Raw genomic sequence first — 19,246 nt, 5'->3', positions numbered from 1 at the left:
CCACTTTCAGTATTACCAGCAATTTTCATGTTTCAAGTTCAACAAGAACAATTTAAATCATTGTCCATTCTCCCTTTCCTAAAACATGTCCTTTGATTTCTCTGATATCATACTTCTTGCTCCTTCCTACCTCTCTTGGTCTTATTCCTCTAGTCATTATTTTTAATATCCTCCATCTAGTCCTTAAATAACAGTGTTCATCTTTGCTTTGCCTTTGGCCTCCTTCTCTTTTAATTTTACAGTTGTCCTTGGTCATTGCATTAATTCCCAAGTTGGAGGTTATTTGGGCCATACTTCTAATTCTAGAACTTGAAGTAAGCTCACTCATCTTTTCCTAACTTGAGGATCCTTAATCTACTCTCTACTGATGCCCCTAGTTTTATAAGAAAATGTAACTAAAGTGCTATATAAGTAAAATAAATTTAATGATCGTCCTTCTAAACCACATTTTTCTCTATGTTAGTCATTAATGTTTTTTGTCATCAATTCAGTTTCTTCCATTGATGCAATAGTGACCATACTCTGCCTATCTGATACATAACAAAATCTTCTTGTCTCTAACTCTGGAATAATTCGTCTCTGACTCTGGAATAAGTCTAGACTTTATATATATATATATATATATATATATATATATTTACTATCAAAACCATAGTTTAAGTCTGAATAATCTTTCACCTGGAATATTGAAATAGTCCCCTAATTTGATTCCCTTCAGACACAGTCTCTGTAAAGTTCATCCTCCTTATTGTAGCTAAAGAGATGTTCCAAAAATGGAAGTTATGCCATATCTTATTTGGGTTTTCCATTGGCTTTCAAGTAAAACCACAGGCCCTTAACAGGCCCACAAGATGTTGGCTGAACTGAACCATTAATTTGTCTCTGGAATTGCAACAATTACAAGTTCATCCCCCTCTAGAGATCTTCACATAGATTCTCCCTTTTACTTACAGTTCTCTTAAACCAGCTGGAATCAAGATTGCTGGGAGAAATATCAATAACCTCAGATATGCAGATGACACCACCCTATGGCAGAAAGTGAAGAGGAACTCAAAAGCCTCTTGATGAAAGTGAAAGAGGAGAGTGAAAAGGTTGGCTTGAAGCTCAACATTCAGAAAACAAAGATCATGGCATCTGGTCCCATCACTTCATGGGAAATAGATGGGGAAACAGTGTCAGACTTTATTTTTTTCGGCTCCAAAATCACTGTGGAAGCTGATTGCAGCCATGAAATTAAAAGACGCTTACTCCTTGGAAGGAAAGTTATGACCAACCTAGATAGCATATTAAAAAGCAGAGACATTACTTTGCCAACCAAGGTCCGTCTAGTCAAGGCTATGGTTTTTCCCGTGGTCATGTATGGATGTGAGAATTGGACTGTGAAGAAAGCTGATCGCCGAAGAATTGATGCTTTTGAACTGTGGTGCTGGAGAAGACTCTTGAGAGTCCCTTGGACTGCAGGGAGATCCAACCAGTCCTTTCTCAAGGAGATCAATCCTGGGTGTTCATTGGAAGGACTGATGCTGAAGCTGAAACTCCAATACTTTGGCCACCTCATGCGGCGAGTTGACTCACTGGAAAAGAGTCTGATGCTGGGAGGGATTGGGGGTGGGAGGAGACGGGGACGACAGAGGATGAGATGGCTGGATGGCATCACCGACTCTATGGACATGAGTTTGAGTGAACTCCGGGAGTTGGTGATGGACAGGGAGGCCTGGCGTGCTGTGATTCACGGAGTCACAAAGAGTCGGACACGACTGAGCGACTGAACTGAACTGAAACCAGTTGCACCTAACACAAAGCAAAATCAAACCCCTTTATCACTCCCATTCACTGAGTTAAGGTTAACACACTTGTCAAATCTTCAGTTAACCCTCACATATTCATACAGCATTTTTCTCACCATCCTAACTAGTGAGGTCTTCTCATTATTATGTTCCGTAGAAGACACTCTGGCTCTCCTTAGATGTAATGCAAATGTACTTGTTTAGTGTCTGTTTCTCAATTTATACTATGAGTTACATAAAAGCAGAAAAAATGTTACCTTCCTGGATATATTCTCAGCACAAATAATAACATCTTGAAGACAGACATACTATATGAATTATAGAATAAAGAAATAAAATCCAGTGGTTTGTGAGAGAGCCATCACTTTCTCACTTCTGGGAACTAGACATGCCAGCAGTATCTCTCTACCTTCTGGAAACTATGCTCTACTCTTACCCTAGTAAAAGGTCTAGCTTTTCAACTAGTGTGAAGTTCAATTATTAAGGTGAAAATTTAGTGTTCTTTATCATAACATTTTACTGTTATTTCAACAAGTTAGTAGAGTTTGGTATTTATAATAAGGAGCTCTGGATTAATTAATTTTCTGTATAGACTTAAACAGTACAGGAAGACAATGTCCTGTAGTTAAAAAAAATGCCTTATGAATATGGAAAACTAGAAATATGTCACTTCAACAGTTGAGCAGTTTAGTTTTAAGCAAATGAAAACCCACAGCCTTAATTACTTAAAATACTTAGGCAATTTCATTACTTCTCTAATTCATTTATAATCAGATTATTTTCAATCCAATTTTATTTAAGAGAAACACATCCAGAGTTTTTCTTCTATTTAACACTAAGTTTTATGAGATTTCATCTAGCAAAGATTCAGTGTTAGTAGATGTACATTTACATATTAAATCAAAAGTACTTCTGCTGTCTCTCTCTCACTGATCATTTTTAGTTAAAAGCCACTCTTTGTTTTAATTTGATCAAATTGTTAACATTGGTTTCACCTTCTCCAAATAGATTAGTTTGGCATAAATAATATGTCTTGTAAATTGGTGTTGTTTCATTTAGTGACAGAGACTTTCAAGGGTTTCAGTTTCAAGAAAAGCCATTAGATAATGAATTGATCTTTTTCTTGGTTTTATGTATGGCCTTGGGAAGGTTTATCATAATGAGGTCAGTGATGTCCTTTTAGAATGAGAATTGAAAAGTGATGACAATCTTTAATAGGAATAAAAATCCAGAAAAGAATTTACTTGTAGAAATATTAGAAATGTAAAGAACAACAGAAACCCCAAATGGCATAGAGTCATAAGAAAGTGCAATAATAGGTAAATTAAAGGAAAATAATCAATGAGTTTCTCAGGGCCATTTAGTATATCATTTAAGCTGAACTTAAGACACCCTTGACTCCACTATATGCTTTTTAGAAAGCAGAGTAGTTTTCTCATTATATTTGGGGAAATTTTACATTTTTAAAGTTTAAATTTAAACTTGTTTGTTTTCTCCTCTGACCTTTGTTTCACTAATAAAGGTAAAGACAAGTAAATTGTCAATTTGTCCAATATTTTATATAAAAATTTTTATGGGTGTGAATGTACTAGATTTCATATGACATTTCCATCTGAATAGGATATTATTTATTTAAATAAGCCGTAAGTAATCTATGAAAGATAACAGTGTTATTGCATGCTAAGTCAGTTCAGTCATGTCCGACTCCGGGTGACCCTATGGACAACAGCTCACCAGGCTCCTCTGTCCACAGGATTCTGTAGGCAAGAATACTGGAGTGGGGCCATTTCCTTCTCTATTAGGATGATAATAATATTAACCTTTATTAAGCACACACTGATATTAAATCATTTAATTTTCATAATAACTCTATGGTGAAGGTACCATTATTATGCTAATTATTTTAGGATAAACACAAAATTTCAGTGATATGCCATGGGACAAGCAGTTAGTAAATATACTTGCAAAGCATTCATGCTCAAGTATTTGGAGTACCTATGTTGTGTCAGGTGACATACCACATAAGTTCACACACCATCTTATTTTGCTACAGCAATACAAAAAAGAGGGAAATAACATTCAATTGTGAATTTTCTAAAGAAGAGATTGAGATACAGAAACATTTAAACACCTTACCTAAGAAAGATTAGAACATGAACACAGCATCCAGGCTCCAAACCTAAATTCATGTTACTATGCTATGTAGGCTCCCTGAATATCTTAACAGTACTGTTTTCCAAAGTGATGAAACAATAATTTTCATATTATTATTATTCTAAGATCATCAGTTCAGTTCAGTTCAGTAGCTCAGTCTTGTCTGATGCTTTACGACCCCAAGAATCACAGCACGCCAGGCCTCCCTGTCCATCACCATCTCCCAGAGTTCACTCAAACCCATATCCATCGAGTCGGTGATACCATCCAGGCATCTCATTCCCTGTCGTCCCCGTCTCCTCCCACCCCCAATCCCTCCCAGCATCAGACTCTTTTCCAGTGAGTGAACTAGTTGCATGAGGTGGCCAAAGTATTGGAGTTTCAGCTTTAGCATCAGTCCTTCCAATGAACACCCAGGATTGATCTCCTTTAGAATGGATTGGTTGGATCTCCTTGCAGTCCAAGGGACTCTCAAGAGTCTTCTCCAGCACCACAGTTCAAAAGCATCAATTCTTTGGCGATCAGCTTTCTTCACAGTCCAACTATCACATCCATACATGACCACGGGAAAAACCATAGAGGAAAACCGCAGAATAGGAAAATTAAGAGATCTCTTCAAGAAAATTAGAGATTCCAAGGGAACATTTCATGCAAAGATGGGCTCGATAAAGGACAGAAATGGTATGGATCTAACAGAAGCAGAAGATATTAAGAAGAGGTGGTAAGAATACACAGAAGAACTGTACAAAAAAGATCTTCACGACCAAGATAGTCACGATAATGTGATCACTGACCTAGAGTCAGACATCTTGGAATGTGAAGTCAAGTGAGCCTTAGAAAGCATCACTACGAACAAAGCTAGTGGAGGTGATGGAATTCCAGTTGAGCTATTTCAAATCTTGAAAGATGATGCTGTGAAAGTGCTGCACTCAATGTGCCAGCACATTTGGAAAACTCAGCAGTGGCCACAGGACTGGAAAAGGTCAGTCTTCATTCCAATCCCAAAGAAAGGCAATGCCAAAGAATGCTCAAACTACCACACAGTTGCACTCATCTCACACGCTAGTAAAGTCATGCTCAAAATTCTCCAAGCCAGGCTTCAGCAATATGTGAACCGTGAACTCCCAGATGTTAAGCAGGTTTTAGAAAAGGCAGAGGCACCAGAGATCAAATTGCCAACATCCGCTGGATCATCAAAAAAGCAAGAGAGTTCCAGAAAAACATCTATTTCTGCTTCATTGACTATGCCAAAGCCTTTGACTGTGTGGATAACAATAAACTGTGGAAAATTCTGAAAGAGATGGGAATCCCAGACCACCTGACCTTCCTCTTGAGAAACCTGTATGCAGGTCAGGAAGCAACAGTTAGAACTGGACATGGGACAACAGACTGGTTCCAAATAGGAAAAGGACAGGTTGTATATTGTCACCCTGCTTATTTAACTTATATGCAGACTGCATCATGGGGAACGCTGGGCTGGAAGAAGCACAAGCTGGAATCAAGTTTGCTGGGAGAAATATCAGTAACCTCAGATATGTAGATGACACCACCCTTATGGCAGAAAGTGAAGAGGAACTCAAAAGCCTCTTGATGAAAGTGAAAGAGGAGAGTGTAAAGGTTGGCTTGAAGCTCAACATTCAGAAAACAAAGATCATGGCATCTGGTCCCATCACTTCATGGAAATAGATGGGGAAACAGTGGAAACAGTGTCAGACTTTATTTTTTGGGGCTCCAAAATCACTGTGGAAGCTGATTGCAGCCATGAAATTAAAAGACGCTTACTCCTTGGAAGGAAAGTTATGACCAACCTAGATAGTATATTAAAAATCAGAGACATTACTTTGCCAACAAGATCCGTCTATCAAGGCTTTGGTTTTTCCTGTGATCATGTATGGATGTGAGAGTTGGACTGTGAAGAAAGCTGAGCGCAGAAGAATTGATGCTTTTGGACTTTGGTGCTTGAGAAGACTCTTGAGAGTCCCTTGGACTGCAGGGAGATCCAAACTGTCCATTCTAAAGGAGATCAATCCTGGGTGTTCATTTGAAGGACGGATGCTAAAGCTGAAACTCCAATACTTTGGCCACCTCGTGCGACGAGTTGACTCGCTGGAAAGACTCTGATGCTGGGAGGGATTGGGGGTGGGAGGAGACGGGTACGACAGAGAATGAGATGGCTGGATGGCATCACCGACTCGATGGACATGAGTTTGAGTGAACTCCGGGAGTTGGTGATGGACAGGGAGGCCTGGCGTGCTGTGATTCATAGGGTCGCAAAGCGTCAGACACGACTGAGCGACTGAACTGAACTGATACAGATAATACTGCAGTCAGCATTATACTTATTTTCATTATCTATCTCACTTCCATCCCGTTGCTCAGTCGTATCCGACTCTTTGCGACCCCGTGTTTTGTAGCCTACCAGGCTTCTCCATCCATGGGATGCTCCAGGCAAGAATACTGGAGTGGGTTACCGTTTCCTTCTCCAGGGGATCTTCCCGACCCAGGGATCGAACCCGGGTCTCCCTCATTGGAGGTAGACGCTTTAACCTCTGAGCCACCAGGGAAGCCCATCTATCTCACTTAGTTTATACCATATACTACTGCAGTGGCACAGTGACTTCCCAGGTGGTGCTGTGGTAAACAATCCACCTGCCAAGGCGGGAGGTGCAGCAGATGCAAGTTCAACCTCTGGGTCAGAAATATACTCTGGAGTTGGAAATGGCAACTCGCTCCAGTATTCTTGCCTGGAGAATTCCAGGGACAGACGAGCCTGCCCAGTTACAGTCCACAGGGTCGCAAAGAGTCAGACACTACTTAGTGACTAAAACAACATGTGTATGATGCCACTTCCTGAAAGTGAGAACCAATATGGCAGAGATGTTGGAAGTTAGGCTTTACAATCTGAAAAATTTGAATCAAGGCCAGCTTTCCTTACATTGGAGGTTTGTGTATGCATTTGTAATGCATGTATATTTCCCTTCATACAATGTCCCCTCTCTGAAGTGCATTTCTGTCATATATATGATGAGAAAAACAACACTTCACAGGCTAGTAGTTATGTTAATTGCCTGGCACATAAAAATTTCTCAACTGTGATCCCCTTTGCTACCAATCTCTCCTATCTCTTGCATTTGAAAGAAAATCTTTGCCACTCTTCAGGATCTTACAGCTGGCTATAGAAATGTTGAGCATAGTTACACAAGTATTATATCTCATAATTTAAATACATTGAAAACTTGTTTCATAGAATTTACGAGCTGATTGCTATCATTTATTTATAAATAAAATTCATATAACTCCTTCAGCCAGATAATTTCATGAACTGCCACAGAATTAATCAATATTAACATCAATCAATATTGACGTTAATCATTACTAATTTTTCAAGGTATACATCTATATCTATCTGTGATTACATACTTGGAAGTTGGTAGACATTGTATTTGATTCATAAAAATCATTTGCTAATATGACTATTGCTTTTCCATTTTACTTAGAGCTTTACACACATGTTGTCAATTAAATGTAAAAGCCTCGGACCTCTAACCTTGTGAAGTTTAAATATTGTCAGATGTCCTCTCACTTTCGAGAGAAGAGTTGCACAAAGTATCCTACTTCTTCCTAGAATCATAAATCGCTGGGGGAAATGGTATCAAAATTCCTTTTCCTTTAATGACTTATTCAATAATAGCATCTGTCCTTCAATATTCTGGACATTTGGTGATCTAAGAATAGACTAAAAATATTTTGAAAACAAGTAGGTATAGGTTATAAACCTTTAAACAGTATGCTTGGCAGTGATATATAGAAAATTTTAAAAAAATATAATAACCAAGAAACAAACCTAAGGAATGTATAAATTTAATATTATATATCTTGAAGTTAGCATGTTGAGCTTACAAAGATAAAAATGAATTTTTGATACCTGTCATCTCTTGCTGAAATAGTGAGCATTATTAAGACCCTCATGCTCAGTTCCTGGTGTTTTCTATGTATTGTCTTATTTTATTATCATTCTGATGATAAGATTTAGATACAAATATTATTTAAAATTTATGGCTCAGGAGAAAAGCTGAGAGAGGTTTAGTGACTTCCTCATTCTCAGATAGAAAATTGCAGAGCCCAAATCTCTTTGATGCTAACTTTTTTTCACAAAAGTCAGTAAGATATTTTCATAATGTTGTGAAGAGATAGACCTTTTTTAAGACCACTTAATTTTCTGCTTCTTTTTTTAAATATTATTTTGCTTCCTTTTCTCTTGTCACTTCATCTGCCTTCTTTTGTTTCTTCTCCTCCTTGTCCTCTCCTGCTTGATCTCCTCCCTGAACAAGACTGACCCCTACAGACACCATAGTTCTCTGTAACTTTTTTTGGAATTTAAGGGTTTTGGTGAGGGGAAGAATGTTAGCTGGTGTCCATTCCTGATGCCCTGGATGTGCTTTCCCTTTCTATGTGTTAAATCACATGTTTGTTGGTTCCTATCTCTAGCCCCTCTTGTCTGTATTTGCCTGAGATACAGATATGAAGATTCCAGCATGAGAATGGTATGGTAGACTGTATTTACCAAAAATGGCCACATATTACTTTCTGGTTCACATGCACTTTGATAGTATTGGTTATCCCTCTAAAAGGGGGTAGTGTATTTCCCTCCCAGCAAATCTGGATGGGTTTGACAGCAAATATATGAAACCCTGTGTGGGAACTATCTACCTGAGTTCAGTCCACTCCAGACCTATAAACAATAAAAATGGTTGGTATTGCTTTGAACCATGAAGTTTGGAGTTGATATTTTATTAACTAATAGATAACTGAAATATATGGTAAGTTCTTAACGTTTGCATAAGAATACAATTTTCTTTTGTAATTTTATTTATTTATATTTGGCTGGGCTGGCTCTTCATTGCTGCACTGGCTTTTCTGTAATAGCAACAAATGGGGGCTACTCTCTAGTTGCAATGGGCAGGTTTCTCATTGTGGTGGTTCCTCTTGTTGCTTAGCTTGGGCTCTAGGGTGCATAAGCTTCAGTACTCACTGCACATGGCCTCAATAGGTGTGGTTCTCTGGTTCTGGAACACAGGCGCAATAGTTGTGGTCCACAGGGTTAGTTGCTCTGTGGCACTTGGAATCTTCCCGGATCACAGCTTGAGCCCATGTCTCCTGCATTGGCAGGTGGGTTCTTTACCACTGAGTCACTAGAGAAGCCCAGGGATGCAATTTAAAAAAAATAAAATTCCTATTACTATTTCTATGATAATTTAGGAAAAGTAGAGTTATTTTATTTAGAGTACATAGTTTGTACTATAAATCTCTCTAGTTTATTTGGCTAATTAGGTTAAAAAAAAGCTCTACTGATGCATTTTTCATCTGACTGTCATTGAATGGTACTTTACAGACTTTGCACAGCACTCATGTGGCTTCATAATTAAGCTTTTCAAATTAATTAGGCCAATAAAAACAGTTAAATCACAGAAAGACTTCTTGGGTCACTTGGTCCAAGATCCATCCCACATTAAATAAAGTTTTCAGAGAGAAGCCAATGACCACCAAGGGTCAGTATGTTCCTTGAAGTAAGGAGACTTCAAGGTCTGGGAAAGAATGAGGATCCTAAATTATGCCAATTAAACTTATGAATGCTTCACTGTTTTGGAGGGCTGCCATGTATATTGTTTCATTAAAAAATAATAGCATAGAATAATGAAGATGAAAAGGTGATTTCTATACACATGTGTTCATCAAATCTAAAGCAGTTATAAATGTAGTATAAATTCAAGGAGTTTAAGAGAGGAAACAAATATTATTTCTACTCTGTTTGTTATAGTCATTTACAATATTTTCTGATGCTGACTAAAGAATGACAAGACTTCAAGGTTTCAGACAAAGAGTCTATGCTCTCACTTTTGTCCCTAATTTTCAACACCAGCTCTGTATTTCCTGTTAGACACTCACATATAGAAGCCTAGCAGTTTTACTTATGCTCGGTCTGCTCGGGCTGCTTTGTTCATACAAATCTAGCACAAAATCTATCAAACAATAATCAGGGAATGTTAGATTATATGATAGTTAGGTATTGGTTATGATGATGGAAGGGTATATTTTCTTAAATCTTCAAAATTTTAAAGGAAAGATCATTTATCTTGTTCTTTTGTGTTTGTTTGTTTTGATGGTACAGAAATTTGGAAATTTTAGAAAAGGCTCAAACTGAAACAGCCTCAGTTCAGTGCAGTCAATCAATCGTGTCCGACTCTTTGTGACCTCATGAATCACAGCACGCCAGGCCTCCCTGTCCATCACCAACTCCCGGAGTTTGCTCAAACTTATGACCATCAAGTTGGTGATGCCATCCAGCCATCTCATCCTCTGTCCTCCCCTTATCCTCCTTCCCCCAATCCTTCCTGGCATCAGGGTCTTTTCCAATGAGTAACCTCTTCACATGAGGTGGCCAGAGTATTGGAGTTTCAGCTTTAGCATCAGTCTTCCAATGAACACCCAGGACTGATCTCCTTTAGAATGGACTGGATGGATCTCCTTGCAGTCCAAGGGACTCTCAAGAGTCTTCTCCAGCACCACAGTTCAAAAGCATCAATTCTTCGGCGATCAGCTTTCTTCATAGTCCAACTCTCACATTCATACATGACCACTGGAAAAACCAAAGCCTTGACTAGTTGGACCTTTGTTGGCAAAGTAATATCTCTGCTTTTTAATATGCTATCTAGGTTGGTCATAACTTTCCTTCCAAGGAGTAAGCCTCTTTTAATTTCATGGCTGCAGTCAGCATCTACAGTGATTTTGGAGCCCCAAAAAATAAAATCTGACACTGTTTCCACTGTTTCTCCATCTATTTCCCATGAAGTGATGGGACCAGATCCCATGATCTTAGTTTTCTAAATGTTGAGCTTTAAGCCAACTTTTTCACTCTCCTCTTTCAATTTCATCAAGAGGCTTTTTAGTTCCTCTTCACTTTCTGCCATAAGGGTGGTGTCATCTCCATATCTGAGGTTATTGATATTTCTCCCGGCAATGTTGATTCCAGCTTGTGCTTCTTCCAGTCCAGCATTCCTCATGATGTACTATACATAGAATTTAAATAAGCAGGGTGACAATATACAGCCTTGACATACTCCTTTTCCTATTTGGAACCAGTCTGTTGTTCCATGACCAGTACTAACTGTTGCTTCCTGACCTGCATATAGGTTTCTCAAGTGGCAGGTTAGGTGGTCTGGTATTCCATCTCTTGAAGAGTTTTCCACAGTTTATTGTGACCCACTCAGTCAAAGGCTTTGGCATAGTCAATGAAGCATAAATAGATGTTTTTCTAGGCCTCTATTGCTTTTTCCATGATCCAACGGATGTTGGCAATTTGATCTCTGGTGCCTCTGCCTTTTCTAAAACCAGCTGGAACATCTGGAAGTTCATGGTTCATGTATTGCTGAAACCTGACTTACTAGCATGTGCTGCTGCTGCTGCTGCTAAGTCACTTCAGTCGTGTCCGACTCTGTGTGACCCCATAGATTGAAGCCCACCAGGCTCCCCCGTCCCTGGGATTCTCCAGGCAAGAACACTGGAGTGGGTTGCCATTTCCTTCTCCAATGTGTGAAAGTGGAAAGTGAAAAGTGAAAGTGAAGTCACTCAGTCATGTCCGACCCTTAGCGACCCCACGGACTGCAGCCTACCAGGCTCCTCCATCCATGGGATTTTCTAGGCAATAGTACTGGAGTGGCTTGCCATTGCCTTCTCCGTACTAGCATGTGAGATGAGTGTAATTATGCAGTAGTTTGAGCATTCTTTAGCATTGCCTTTCTTTGGGATTGGAATGAACACTGACTTTTTCTAGTTCTGTGACCACTTCTGAGTTTTCCAAATTTGCTGGCATATTGAGTGAAGCACTTTCACAGCATCATCTTTCAGGATTTGAAATGGCTCAACTGGAATTCCGTCACCTCCACTAGCCTTGTTCGTAGTGATGCTTTCCAAGGCCCACTTGTTTTAACATTCCAAAATGTCTGGCTCTAGATGAGTGATCACACCATCGTGATTACTTGGTCGTGAAGATCTTTTTTTCTTGCCACCTCTTCTTAATATCTTCTGCTTCTATTAGGTCCATACCATTTCTGTCCTTTATCAAGCCCATCTTTGCATGAAATGTTCCAATGGTATATCTAATTTTCTTGAAGAGATCTCTAGTCTTTCCTATTCTGTTGTTTTCCTCTATTTCTTTGCATTGATCACTGAGGAAGGCTTTCTTATCTCTCCTTGCTATTCTTTGTAACTCTGGATTCAGATGCTTATATCTTTTCTTTTCTCCTATGCTTTTCACTTCTCTTCTTTTCACAGCTATTTGTAAGGCCTCCTCAGACAGCCATTTTGCTTTTTTGCATTTCTTTTCCATGGGGATGGTCTTGATCCCTATCTCCTATACAATGTCACAAACTTAGGTCCATAGTTCATCAGGCACTCTATCTATCAGATCTAGTCCCTTAAATCTATTTCTCACTTCCACTGTATAATCATAAGGGATTTGATTTAGGTCATATCTGAATGATCTAGTGGTTTTCCCTCCTTTCTTCAATTTAAGTCTGAATATGGCAATAAGGAGTTCATGATCTGAGCCACAGTCAGCTCTTGGTCTTGTTTTTGCTAACTGTATAGATTTTCTCCATCTTTGGCTGCAAAGAATATAATCAATCTGATTTCGGTGTTGACCATCTAGTGATGTCCATATGTAGAGTCTTCTCTTATGCTGTTGAAAGAGGGTTTTTGCTATGACCAGTGCGTTCTCTTGGCAAAACTCTATTAGCCCTTGCCCTGCTTCATTCCGTGTTCCAAGGCCAAATTTTCCTGTTACTCCAGGTGGTTCTTGACTTCCTACTTTTGCATTCCAGTCTCCTATAATGAAAAGGACATCTTTTTTGGGTGTTAGTTCTAAAAGGTCTTGTAGGTCTTCATAGAACCGTTCTAATTCGGCTTCTTCAGCGTTTCTGGTTGGGGTATAGGCTTGGATTACTGTAATAATGAACGGTTTGCCTTGGAAACGAACAGAGATCATTCTGTCGTTTTTGAGATTGCATCCAACTATTGCATTTCGCCAAAAGGCATTCATCAACAGCTGAGAAATACAAAGAGCATCAGGCATTAGTTACCTGTGAGCAGCCAAAACACTTTGGATGGTCTGTGGACCAGGGCTTCACCTTGGGTAAAACAATAGTCCAGAAATATACTACAGCAACTGGCCTTCCAAGTATCAAAGGACATTCTGCTTCCCTGAGTACATACAATGATCAGTTCATTACTTTTGTTTTTGCGGATGGAAGCTATGAGATCTATGTTGATGACTTGATAAAAGACCAAGAGAAAGACAAGGTGTTACTCCGTTATTATGATTTCCAATTCCCCTCAAGTGAAACAGATGGTGATGGTAATCATCGGAAGTTAATGGTAAATCTGAGCCCCACAAAAGACAAAGACTTCTTGCTGCATGTTAACAGTAAGGAGCACTCTGTGGAGCTGCAAAAATGTGAAAAACAGTTGCCAGAACAAGCCTTCTTTGTCCTTCATGAGAAGTCCTCCCAGTGTGTTTCATTTGAATGTAAGAGCAATCCTGGAGTGTTTCTAGGAGTAAACAATAACCAACTAGCTCTAATTAAAAGAGGGGAACACCCTGAGGATTCAAATATACAGAATATCACATTTAAGCTCTCAAACTTAATGTAATGGAAAGCTGCAGATCTTGGGTTGAGTAGCCCAAATAGCTACCACTGGAGAAAAGATGAGATACAAAGAGACAGATAACATGAAAGCAAATGGACTGTTTAGTATGGTGTGGAATGTTTTCCTTATTATGTACAAAAAAATTTTATAACCCTTCAGTTCTGTTTTTCATTTCCTTCTGTATATCTCTCTGTATATTCTACTGCATATTCAATATTGGAATATTCACATTCATATTGGAATATTCATATTCAAATATTGGAATATTTAATAGCATACTGGTAAAGAGACTTGCCAACATTCTGAAGTATACACTTGACTTTTACTTTTTTCCTACTTTCAATCCAGAAAGAACTTAGTATTTTGGAGAAGGCAATGGCAAGCCACTCCAGTACTCTTGCCTAGAAAATCCCATGGATGGAGGAGCCTGGTGGGCTGCAGTCCGTGGGGTCGCTAAGGGTCGGACACGACTGAGCGACTTCACCTTCACTTTCATTGCGTTTCAGACTCTTTTGTTGACTGTGATGGCTACTCCATTTCTTCAAAGGGATTCCTGCCCACAGTAGTAGATATAATGGTCATCTGAGTTAAATTCACCCATTCCCGTCCATTCTAGTTCACTGATTCCTAGAATGTCTATGTTTACTCTTGCCATCTCTTGTTTGACCACTTCCAATTTGCCTTGATTCATGGACCTAACATTCCAGGTTCCTATGCAATATTGCTCTTTACAGTACTGGCCCTTGCTTCTGTCACCAGTCACATCCACAGCTGGGTATTGGTTTTGCTTTGGCTCCATCCCTTCATTTTTACTGGATTTATTTCTCCACTGATCTCCAGTAGCATATTGGGCACCTACCTACCTGGGGAGTTCCTCATTCAGTAACCATATCAGTATCCTATCATTTTGCCTTTTCATACTGTTCATGGGGTTCTCAAAGGAAGAATACTGAAGTGGTTTGCCATTCCCTTCTCCAGTGGACCACATTCTGTCAGACCTCTCCACCATGACCTGCCCATCTTGGGTGGCCCACATGCCATGGCTTAGTTTCTTTGAGTTAGACAAGGCTGTGGTCCATGTGATCAGATCGACTAGTTTCCTCCGGCTGTGCGACGGACCGTGCAGAAGCGTGATCGAGAGGAGCTACCCCTCACTTGAGGCCAGGGGCAGCGGCGGAGAGGAGCTACCCCTCACCCGAGGTCAGGGGCAGTGGCCAAGAGGAGCAACTCCATGTTCAAGGTCAGGAGGGGTGGCCGTGAGGAGATACCCCTCGTTCAAGGTAAGGAGCAGCAGCTGTGCTTTGCAGGAGCAGCCGTGAAGAGATACCCCACGGACCAAGGTAAGAAAAACCCAAATAAGACGGTAGGTATTGTGAGAGGGCATCAGAGGGCAGACACACTGAAAGAGCTCCAGATATTCGATTTATTATGTGCATTAAAGATGTTACATATATATACAAAGGAACTCCGGGAGTTGGTGATGGACAGGGAGGCCTGAAGTGCTGTGATTCATGGGGTCGCGAAGAGTTGGACACGACTGAGCGACTGAACTGAATACATTAAAATATATAAATTTTATAATATATACATATTCTGGTTATAGATGTATAGTGGAATATCTTGTTTCTTTCTTATGTACTTTTAGACATCATTCCGAATAATAAAGACATTCTTCTATTCAACCATCCTGAGATTTTAAGATTTTTAACTAAGAAGACATATGCATTAAGCTGTCCAAGAATCAAGCATTAATGGGCTGAAACAGACTACAGTACTATGGGTCCCAGCAATTTTTGAAGTATGCATAATGGATGCTGAGACTAAGAGACTATCCTCTGCCCTAAATAAACCTAAAACATTAATTCTAGTGGGAATTTCCACTAAAAATAAACAGCAATAAAATGAAGAAAGAATGTGGCTTTCTTTAACTGTTAGAAATTATAACTTAGTAATGCAGTCCAAATCAGACAAAATACGTTTTCCCAAGAAGAAAAAAAAAAATCTATGAACTGAAATAAGTGTAGGTATTGTTCTCAGAAGTGTTGGGGCAAAGTTTCTGATTATAATTGCAACCTTAGTGATTGATGACTGTCATCTTTACATCTATCATTTTTATAGGTCTATAAATTGTATAGATATAAAAATTATAGATTTTATAGTTTACTAACAATTTAGATAATTAGATGGTCCAGTTCACTTTCTTAACCATGTTTTATTTATAACAATATCCATTCTAACACTATACAGACAGTATTAAAAGTATACAAACATTTTAAAAGCTAACTACATTTTTTCCTAAGCCAACTACATTTTTTCCCATTTTAAGTACAATATATATTAACGCTTTTTTCAATGGACAAAAGACTATAAACACTCCATCTGTTCTATTTTTTGTGGAAGAATATCAAACATACAAATAGCATCTTTCTTTATGGTAAGTTGTATCTATCCACTTCAGTTTCATATTGAGATTTACCTAATGAAAATTCAACCACTGATTTGGAGACTTACACTTGCTTGTGCATGTATTTTCTAATTAAATCTTCCTACTGTGAAGGCAATGTATTTACTCCCATATTGCTTAAAAGGAAACTGAGGAATTCTGATGGTTTGGGGCCCAGGGTAGACCACCCGTAAATATGCCACAAGAGCACAATTGATTATTTCAGTTTAAAGTTACTTTAGAGATGGAAAATGCAAGAGTGACATTTTGACCCTTCTCTTAGTCTTCCTGAAAGTAGTAAATATATCTCCCATGTGAAAGTTGCCCTCTTTATACCAGGAGTTGAAAGACATCCTTATTACCAGACAAAGGGCATTCAGGGTTAAAAAGGTTATAGAAACAAACCCTGTTACTTTACTAATTTCTACTCAAGTCCAAACTTTGCTTAAATTCCTTACTAAGTAAATACCCAAAGTCTAATTTTCTTTGTCCTGTCAATTCTTTTCTTTAAAAAGTATAAAAGCTGTCTGTTTTGGCCACTTCTTAGGTCCCACTTTTATGAGAAATAAATTAATTTCTTTTCCTTCTGCGAATCTATCTTGTGCCAATTTTATTAGTAGCCTATCCACAAGAACTCAAGAAGGGTAGAAGAAGAAATTTCCCCCTCCATGATGGTTGGTAAGCCAGGCAGGAGGTTGGATGGACCCTGGACCAAGGCTGCTACAGCTGAGAATTCCTGCAACATCTGACAACTGCAAGCAGATGTAAAATTTCTCACATCAACCTCCTGGATCTCTGCCTGCAGGATGTAGTGGAAGGAAAAGTGGAGAAATTCCTTTTTTTGCTTTTGCTTTATATTTAGAAAAGAAGGAGAAAATATTTGTGGAACTAATTCCTTATGACACAGCAACTCTGATATTCGATTAATGAGTACTGTTGGTTTGTATTGATCCTTTTCTTCCGGAGACAGTTTTTCTTTGTCTCTGTCTGTTGTGTTGTTTGTCATAATGAGGAAAAACCATAGAGCAGAACAGTGGCAAAGGCCCTTTGGAAGTCTGGTGTTTAAGCCACCCTCACAGACTGGTGTTAATATCTCTCACCAGATCAACATCTATTTAGACAAATTTTGCTGTGGGTCCTCTATACAGAGACCAGATGAAATTTTCCCTTCCACCTTGTTCTGTGTCTCGAAATTGGCTTTTTGTTCAGTGAGAATATTTTCTCTGGTCTTCAATATATGGAAGGTGCATTCACCATAATGCACCTGGTGAATCATCCATAGAATGAAGTCAAGACATAAAATCACAAGTAGCGCTTTTTCCTGCTGTGCCAGATTTAACGGGAATTTGTCATAAGAGGTCCCAGTCCATGAGCGTCCTTTGTTATCTCAAACTTTGTTGCCTTGTTAGTGCTGAAAAAGTCCCGTTCCAGAAGTGTCACATGTCTGGTGTTATTGCTGATCTTGTTCGTGACACCAGTTGTCTTGCTCTTCACACTGGGTACACTGTTCGCTGAACCCATGGTAGGCAAGACGTGAGCTAAGGGGCTGAAAGAAAACGCAAGGAGCCGTAGAAACTGCAGACACATTTATTCTCTCCTGGTTGGCACAGACCAGCCATGGCAGCAGACATGACATAACATAACATAATTGCCCACAACCCTTCAGGGCTTTTTCCAGGTGAAGCTTATATAGGCATACCACACAAAGTAGCCTGTGAACAAGCGAGTACCTCATGACTCACATGCGCAGTGCTTTAAGTGATCTCAACTGTTACGTAACTGTGCAGTCCTTGTTTGCAGAACATGGGGCTAGACAGCCTGAGAGCCTGGGCTGAGAGCCTGAATGACGGCTCTTGTTAATTTCCCCACACTTGGTCTGTGACAGGAGGTGTGCATTTTCATGGGAAAATGGAGACACCATTTTTGCTACATTCTTAACTCCTGTAGCAACAAAGGGCTTTGATTTTCTTTGGCTAACTCTGGAAGTGAACTTTCTGGGTCTAATGAGGGAAACAGCTTCTCTTCTGGATACCTCTTGTGTCTTTGGTTAAGCCATAAAAAAAATTTACTGGTTTGAGTTTTTGTTTGAAATTATGTAAGATCTTACTTCTCAATAACCAGACAATGGATTCTTTAATCTATATTTAATAGGAAATTTTTTCTGAGAGTGCTTCTCATAAACAGCTGTCAAATTGGTACTGCTAGAGGAATAAAATTGAAGTGAAAAAAAGGATAATGGCTAGACATTAGACTTAAAAATGTCAAATGTAAATTCCCCTTCTAAATTGCCACATCTCCTCAACAATTCCCTAGGTCCTCCTACAAATAATTAGAAAATAAATCTCTTAGAGGCCAATATTCAAGGGTTAATAATAACGTTGTATTTATCTTAAAATCTCTACAAAACTGGAATAATAGCTCTAAAAGCAAATCGAAACCCACCTAACTTTATCAATGTCAAGTTCTCAGCTATTTCTCTCCAAATGCTTGCAGATATTATAAAAGATCAGGGTATAGCAGCAAAATTGTACTATACTTAAGACAATTTTTTTTTAAATAATAATTATCCTAAGATATGCTAAGAGAGAAATATGCTCAAAATCTCAGGATAAAATTTATATTTTCATTCTCTGTACCTTTATTTATAAATCTTATCATGCCTTTGAAATGTAAATACAGCCTGCATCAACTGAGACTGAGCCTGGATTAGATCATTTGGTAGAAACTAAAACAAACAATGAACAAAAAAAAAAAAGAGAGAGAGAGAGAGAAAGACTTTTTCCCCTTTCAGTTTTATTAAGATATAAATGACAGACAGCACTGTATAAAGTGTACTGCATAATGCTTTGACTTATATACATCATGAAATGATTGTTAGAGCAAGTTTAGTGAACATCCACATAGACGTAAAATTAAAGAAACAGAAAACTTTTTCTTTGATAAAATATCTTAAGATTTAACCTTTTAATGGCTTTCATATATAACATATAGCAGTAATAATTATATATAACACATTGCATCTTTAGTTCTTATATTTCTTATAATTGGAACTTTATACTTTTTTACTTTTTTTATCCAATTCACTCAGTCTCCAACACCCTCTTCCTGGTAGCTGCAAATATGATCTTTTTCTATTAGCTTGTATACTTTGAAGTGT

The 19,246-nt window shown here is 38.7% G+C and overlaps 1 pseudogene; it reads left to right on the top strand.

Moving 5' to 3' along the window:
- Window positions 1-6,809: 6,809 nt before the first annotated feature.
- Window positions 6,810-13,649, top strand: LOC129540027 (interleukin-33 pseudogene; annotated as a pseudogene).
- Window positions 13,650-19,246: the final 5,597 nt, after the last annotated feature.

The sequence above is a fragment of the Moschus berezovskii genome, chromosome 11 (assembly GCF_049115385.1).
Source record: "Moschus berezovskii isolate FMDL1 chromosome 11, NW_MosBer_1.0, whole genome shotgun sequence".
NCBI classification, from domain to species: domain Eukaryota; kingdom Metazoa; phylum Chordata; class Mammalia; order Artiodactyla; family Moschidae; genus Moschus; species Moschus berezovskii.
Note: the sequence above shows the minus strand (reverse complement) of the source record. Positions and strands in the feature narration are given on the sequence as shown.